Raw genomic sequence first — 6000 nt, 5'->3', positions numbered from 1 at the left:
ATTTCCTGTATTTACCGGATTTCATTAGGAGCTACAAAATACACCTAAGTCAAATATTTGAAAGTGCTCATATTTAGACATGTTAATTCATCTCCCTCTTAAATTTATACAGTTCTAGGAAATCTTGCATTTCCAAATCCTCAAGAACCCTTGGTTAAGTCTTCCCAGAGCCTCCAGAATGGAATCAAAACAAATGTGCACTACTGTAGGAGGAACAGCCACTTCCCTGTAAATGCTAGGGGCCACACACCCACAAAGGCATCTCCTACAGGAGGACCTCATTGAAGACTGCATGAGAGACCAAGGATTGCTGACATAGACAATGCCAGCCAATCGGGAGATTCTGTTTAAAAAGGATGCTTTCTTGGGACCAATGGGAAGGGGGTGGCAAGTATGAAAAGAGCTTGCAGCAGCGTTCAGATGCATTTGCTGCAGCTGTTTCTCACCTACCCCTAGAGTCAGTGTCATTGACTCTGAGCCACCTCACCTTCAACCCCCAAGGGCAGGTAGGGTCAGCCCAGCTGGTGAGTAGTAGTCCAGGGCACCGGCAACACCAACAGCAGCATCTCCAGTGTCTGTCTGTGTCACTTCCTACCTTGCAGGAGGAAGGGAGGGACAAAGCTGCAACCTCGCCCTTCCCTACCCCACATTCATACACTCTACCCTTTTCATCTGGCTAATGCTGGGTTTGAAAGCCGACTTTTTTTTTTTTTTTGAGGGATATGTAATTGAATCTACAGATATTTCCCCTGCCATGTGCTCTGTTTAAGGCTTTGCTTATTTTATTTTTAAGCAGTTAACAAAGGCCTACTCCAAGGGTATTGCTTACTGTATTCCAGCCTTGATGTTCCCAGCTACTCATCTGAGCATGCCAGCTACCAGTGTGGAATCTGACTTCCTCACTTCCACAAATGGGATTTCTGGTCTGAAAATACCTTGTGACTGTGGGAAGGGAATGAGACAGGGACCACACCTACTGTCTGGACACTGGCACGATTCCCTATGGTGAGAGTTAGGGGCTTGCTTCATAAAGTCCCTGCTTGAAGCTCCATGACAGGAGATTGTCACAGTATGCATTACGGCAACAGCTGGATGATAGGGTCTTCCCGGCATTTAATGTGTCGCCGAAGAGTCCCTTCTCCACGCTCACTTGTCTTCTTACAGTTTTAGGCTGCCTTCCCAAATCCACTCCCAGAGTCATGGCTTTTGTCATGTGACTCTTCTACTTCCTCCCTCTGCCTCTGTCCATCTATTTCCCAGTTCCCAGTCCTTGGTCTGAGCAAAGGAACCAATTATTTCACCACTGGGAAGCCTAGGAACAAAAATCTACCAATAGTAGGACTGGCCATCCTTTCCTGTATGCTTTCACCTCTGGCTTCCTCTGAGGTTTTTAGGGCCAGCCTACTGTGGGGTCTCTCTCCTCTAACTCAAGGTTGTTAAAGGCTTCCAATGTTGTGAATACCAAGGGAAGAAGACAAAAGCATGTTTATTTCAATATTCACATAAGTTAAACAAAAACAAAGAAAATGCCTTCATATAATAGGGCTACGCTGAGATTAGGTCAGTTTCTAAAGTCAATAGTAAAAATCCTGTAATTCGTCCAAAATGGAATTTCACTGAGCATGCTTTTCACATGATAAGGGAAGGAAAAAGTGAATAACCTATCTGTTGATATCAAGACATTCCAACTCTTCTGCTTGTGTCGTAGCAATGTGTCAGTCTCTACCAAATACATCCAGAAATAGGCAAAGAATATGAAAAGGCTTCTGATTTCCTTCAGGCTCTTCTCTGTGTAGCTGCAAGACCTTATAACCTTAATCCACAGGAGGAGGTTTGAATGATGAGGAGTGGGGGAGAGGGAAACGGAGGAGGTTGTGGCTCAACATTTGTGGAGACTTCTGCTTGATCTTCAGCAAAGAAATTAAAAGAATATTAAAAGATTACAGGACATGGAGGAGCAAGTGTCAGTTTGCCAGGAGTTAAGTTACCTTAACTCCTATGAACAAGTCAATCTAATACATATCTGTAATAGAGAAATTTAGATATTTACATACACATGCATGTTGTTTAAACTGCAATTAATATTTGATAACTAAATATTTTCACATCACCTAATTATTTCTTAATTTTTTTCCTTTGGAATGTATGCCTTTCCACCTCTTTGAATACAGAAATTTAAACTTACTTTGTATCAAATCTAGCAATCAAACCCTGAGACAAGTTCTTACTATGCAACTCTGGCTAGCCAGTAACTTACTACATAGACCAGGCTGTTTTTGAACTCATAGACTTCCACCTCCCTTTAAATTTAAATGGAGGGAAATTTCTATTAGTGTTATGTTTTCCTAAAGCAAATTCCAAAATAAAATTATTATCAACCTGTGTCCCTCTATTAATGATATTGTTTGCCTTTTCATATGTAGCCCCTTAAGACTTTTATGGTATAAGATGTTAGGGAATCAAACTTCCTCTAAAAGTGTTAGGTGGTTTCGTTGTCATCTTTTTCCCTTTAAAGAAACTGATATTTGAAACGTCCCTCATAACACTCTAAGCTGTTACTCTACTCTTAGAGGATTGTGACATCCGTTTGTTCTCACTCAAGATCATGTTACTTTAATTCTCAGAGTTTTAAAAAACATTTTATATGTAGGAAAGTCATTGCTCTTCCTGTGTGCGTATTTCAAACCCTAGCCCATAGTTTCTAGATTTCTTAACAACAAGGTCGACACCATTTAAATACTATCTCTATTGAGCCTTTATATGGGCCCAACATAAGAACAAACAGTCAAAATGCTTTGTTTGAGTCTGGTTAGATGACTTGGTGGGTGAAGTGCTTACTTCCAAGCCTGAGGACATGAGTTCAGTTCTGGGACCTACCTGGTGGAAGGAGTGAGCCAGCTGCCCAGGGTTGTCCTCTGACCTCTGCATGTGCAACATGGTGGGCATCCCTCCTCCACCCCCAACACACACACCACATGCACACATGTATTCACTCACATGCACACAAAGTAAACATATAAATGTAGAAGAATTTAAATTTTTTTTTGAGACAGGGTGTCACTATGTAGTCGAGTTTGGCTTGGAGCTCCGTATGTAGGTAGTTCCAGTCTCCCAGGTGCTATAATTACAGCATGAGCCACTATGCCTGGCTCAAAATGCTTTTGATATGTATACTATTTTTGCTTTCAAAGCATTCTTTGTATGCTTTTCATCACATCCTAATTCCCTCACAGGAGACAATAGGTATAAGACAGGTTAGACTGAATGGGCAAAGCGCCTTTGTGTTTCAAAGCCAGGATACAGTACGTCCTCAGACAATTCCTATCTGTTGGACAGTATTGCCTTCTGTTGTATTCAAGTAGGCACAAGCTGAAAAATCAAGGCGAAAACTATTATTTGTAACCAGTGAGTTAACATATTGAAGGGATCGAGTATGTTGAAGAGAAAGAAGCCCTGCTGTAAGGTAAATCAAGATGTGAAACCAAAGAATTAACAGCCAGGTCTGCTGTCCTGGAAGGCAATTGACTGAGTGGACCAAACAGCACAAAGGTGTGATGCCGATGCCCAGGAAGCAAAGGACAGACAACAGGTCCTTTCCATACGGCCATGGAAAGAAACCCACCAGCCTAGCACTGTTCTAAAATATGCACGTATTCACCAACAGCTCTGGAGGGAAGTCTGAAATCAGTGTCACTAAGTGAAATCTGGGATTGGTCATCCCCCTGAGACACTGAGGAGAAAATCTGTGTCCTTGCCTTTGCCTTCCCTCAGGTCTATATTCTCTGCATCTCCTAGCACTCACCCGTGCCCTGCATCTTCATAGCCAGGGATGGAGAGCCTTCTCAAATCCATCCTCTATCAGTTCCAGCTTCAGTCAAATCTTCCTTGACGTCCTTCTCTTCAGAACACATGGAATAACATATAGGGCGTGCTCCAGATAACATAGTGCAATGTATCTGTTTCCAAATCCTTAACACCTGTAAAGTCTCCAGCAGTTGCTAGAGAGCAATCTCACAAGCTAGGTAAGCGTGCAGTCACTGAGCTGCATAGCCTTCCCTTTGTCCTTATGCATCTAAGCCCTGCTTTCCCGGAACTACTCTAGTTGCTGAAGAATAACACACATTCACATACACATGTGCGCACGCACGCACACACGCACACACACACACTCCTACCTCAAATAATATATATTAGAGGTATTCCATCAAATCAAAAATTTACATTTCTGTTACCTTGAACATCTCAAAAGTCAGTGATTCTGTGGCTAATGTGTTGAAGTTAATTGAAGGGCAGGTCTTTTTCTTTCTTTTTTTTCTTTCCTTTTTCACAGCCTCATAGGTTTGAGAAAATACAGCACCTTTTCTTTCTTTTTTTCTTTCCCTTTTCACAGCCTCATAGGTTTGAGAAAATACAGCAATTAAAAATCATAGGACAGACCCTGTAAGATGGCGTAGTGGATAAAGGCACCTGTCATCAAGCCGGAGACGATCCGAGTTTGATGCCCCAGACCCTACATGATAGAAGGAGAGAACAGACTTGCTCAAGCTATCCTTGGACCTCCAAATGTTGGAGGTAGCAAACTCTCACAAAACAGTTGAAATGAATAAAAATACAACTCAAAAACCCAGCACTTGTCTTAGGTTTTTATTAGGAGATTGCTGTAGTTTTGCTCAGCATGATGGGATAGGGAGGAAGCAGAAAGACATGCTTACCACACCAGGGCTTTATTAGAAAGTCTTTGGACACTATTCAGCAATGAGTGCATTCCCATTTAGTAGACTACTTATGTGACTCTTGAAATAAATAAATAATAAATAAATAAATAAATAAATAAATAAATAATAGCATGTAGAAACCTAGAGCATTCTTTAAGCACTTTAACCCAGTTGACGAAGTGTAAAAACAGGAGCCCTGCTGGGTGGGAAATGTCTCTGAAGCACACAGATAATGTTGACTACAATTTATTTTCTCTTCCAAAAAAGGGAAACTCAAGCAGGAAATGTTTTAAAACCAAGTAAGTAAAACAGAGATGCCCAGAATCTCCCGCAAGAGTGATTAAAAATAGGAACTCTGCAGTCACAAGGGCCGCTTCTCTGGCAGCTGCAAGGCCCTGTGCACCTCTGGAAACTGCAAGTGTTGGCAGCTGCACACAGCGGTGTGTGGCAGGTGCTCGTGCGTGCCTTCGGGGTGTGGGGAAGGCTACATTTCACGGCTTATATGAGAACATACATAAGTTGTTTTTAAAAGGTTTTGGTACTGATGACCAAATCCAAGACAACGTGCATGCTAAGGACATACACTTTGAGTTTTAGTTAGTAAGCGCTCTATGACTGGGCTATATCCACAGTCTATGCTACTTTCAACAAATTTTATTTTTAATTTTTATGCATGTGTATATTCTTATGTATACATGTGCATGTGCGTGTGTGTGCGTGTGTGTGTGTGTGTGTGTGTGTGTGTGTGTGTACAGGTAGGTGCTAGAACCCTATGCATAGGGAGGCCAGATATTGGGTGTCTCCCTCTGTCACTTCACTTTTTTATCTATCTATCTATCTATCTATCTATCTATCTATCTATCTATCTACCTACCTACCTATCTCTAATCCATCTATCTATCTATGAGCCAAGGTTTCTCATTAAACCTAGAGCTGACTTAATTGGCTAGACAGGCTGGCCAAAGAGAGCCCCAGTGTTTCTAGCTCCTCAACACTGGGATTACTGCTTTTTTTTTTTTTAAATGAGTTCTAGAAATCAAATCATGTTCTAATTTTCGTGTGGCATGCCACTGAGCTATCTCTCTAGATCCTAGTTACTACTTAATAACTAAAGGTAGAAGTCAAAACCTCATTTCTTTCCTTATTTCTATTCTTTTCCAAACCCTATAATTCTACACATGCAGCTTTCTCAGGTGAATTTTAACCTCTCATATTAAGGAGAGAGACTGAAGTTTTTACCAAAAAAGAGGCTGACAGGCAAACATTCGATTTTTTTCTCTCCCCT

Source organism: Grammomys surdaster, unplaced genomic scaffold (genome assembly GCF_004785775.1).
Source record: "Grammomys surdaster isolate TR1022 unplaced genomic scaffold, NIH_TR_1.0 141, whole genome shotgun sequence".
In the NCBI taxonomy this organism is placed as follows: Eukaryota; Metazoa; Chordata; class Mammalia; order Rodentia; family Muridae; genus Grammomys; species Grammomys surdaster.
Note: the sequence above shows the minus strand (reverse complement) of the source record.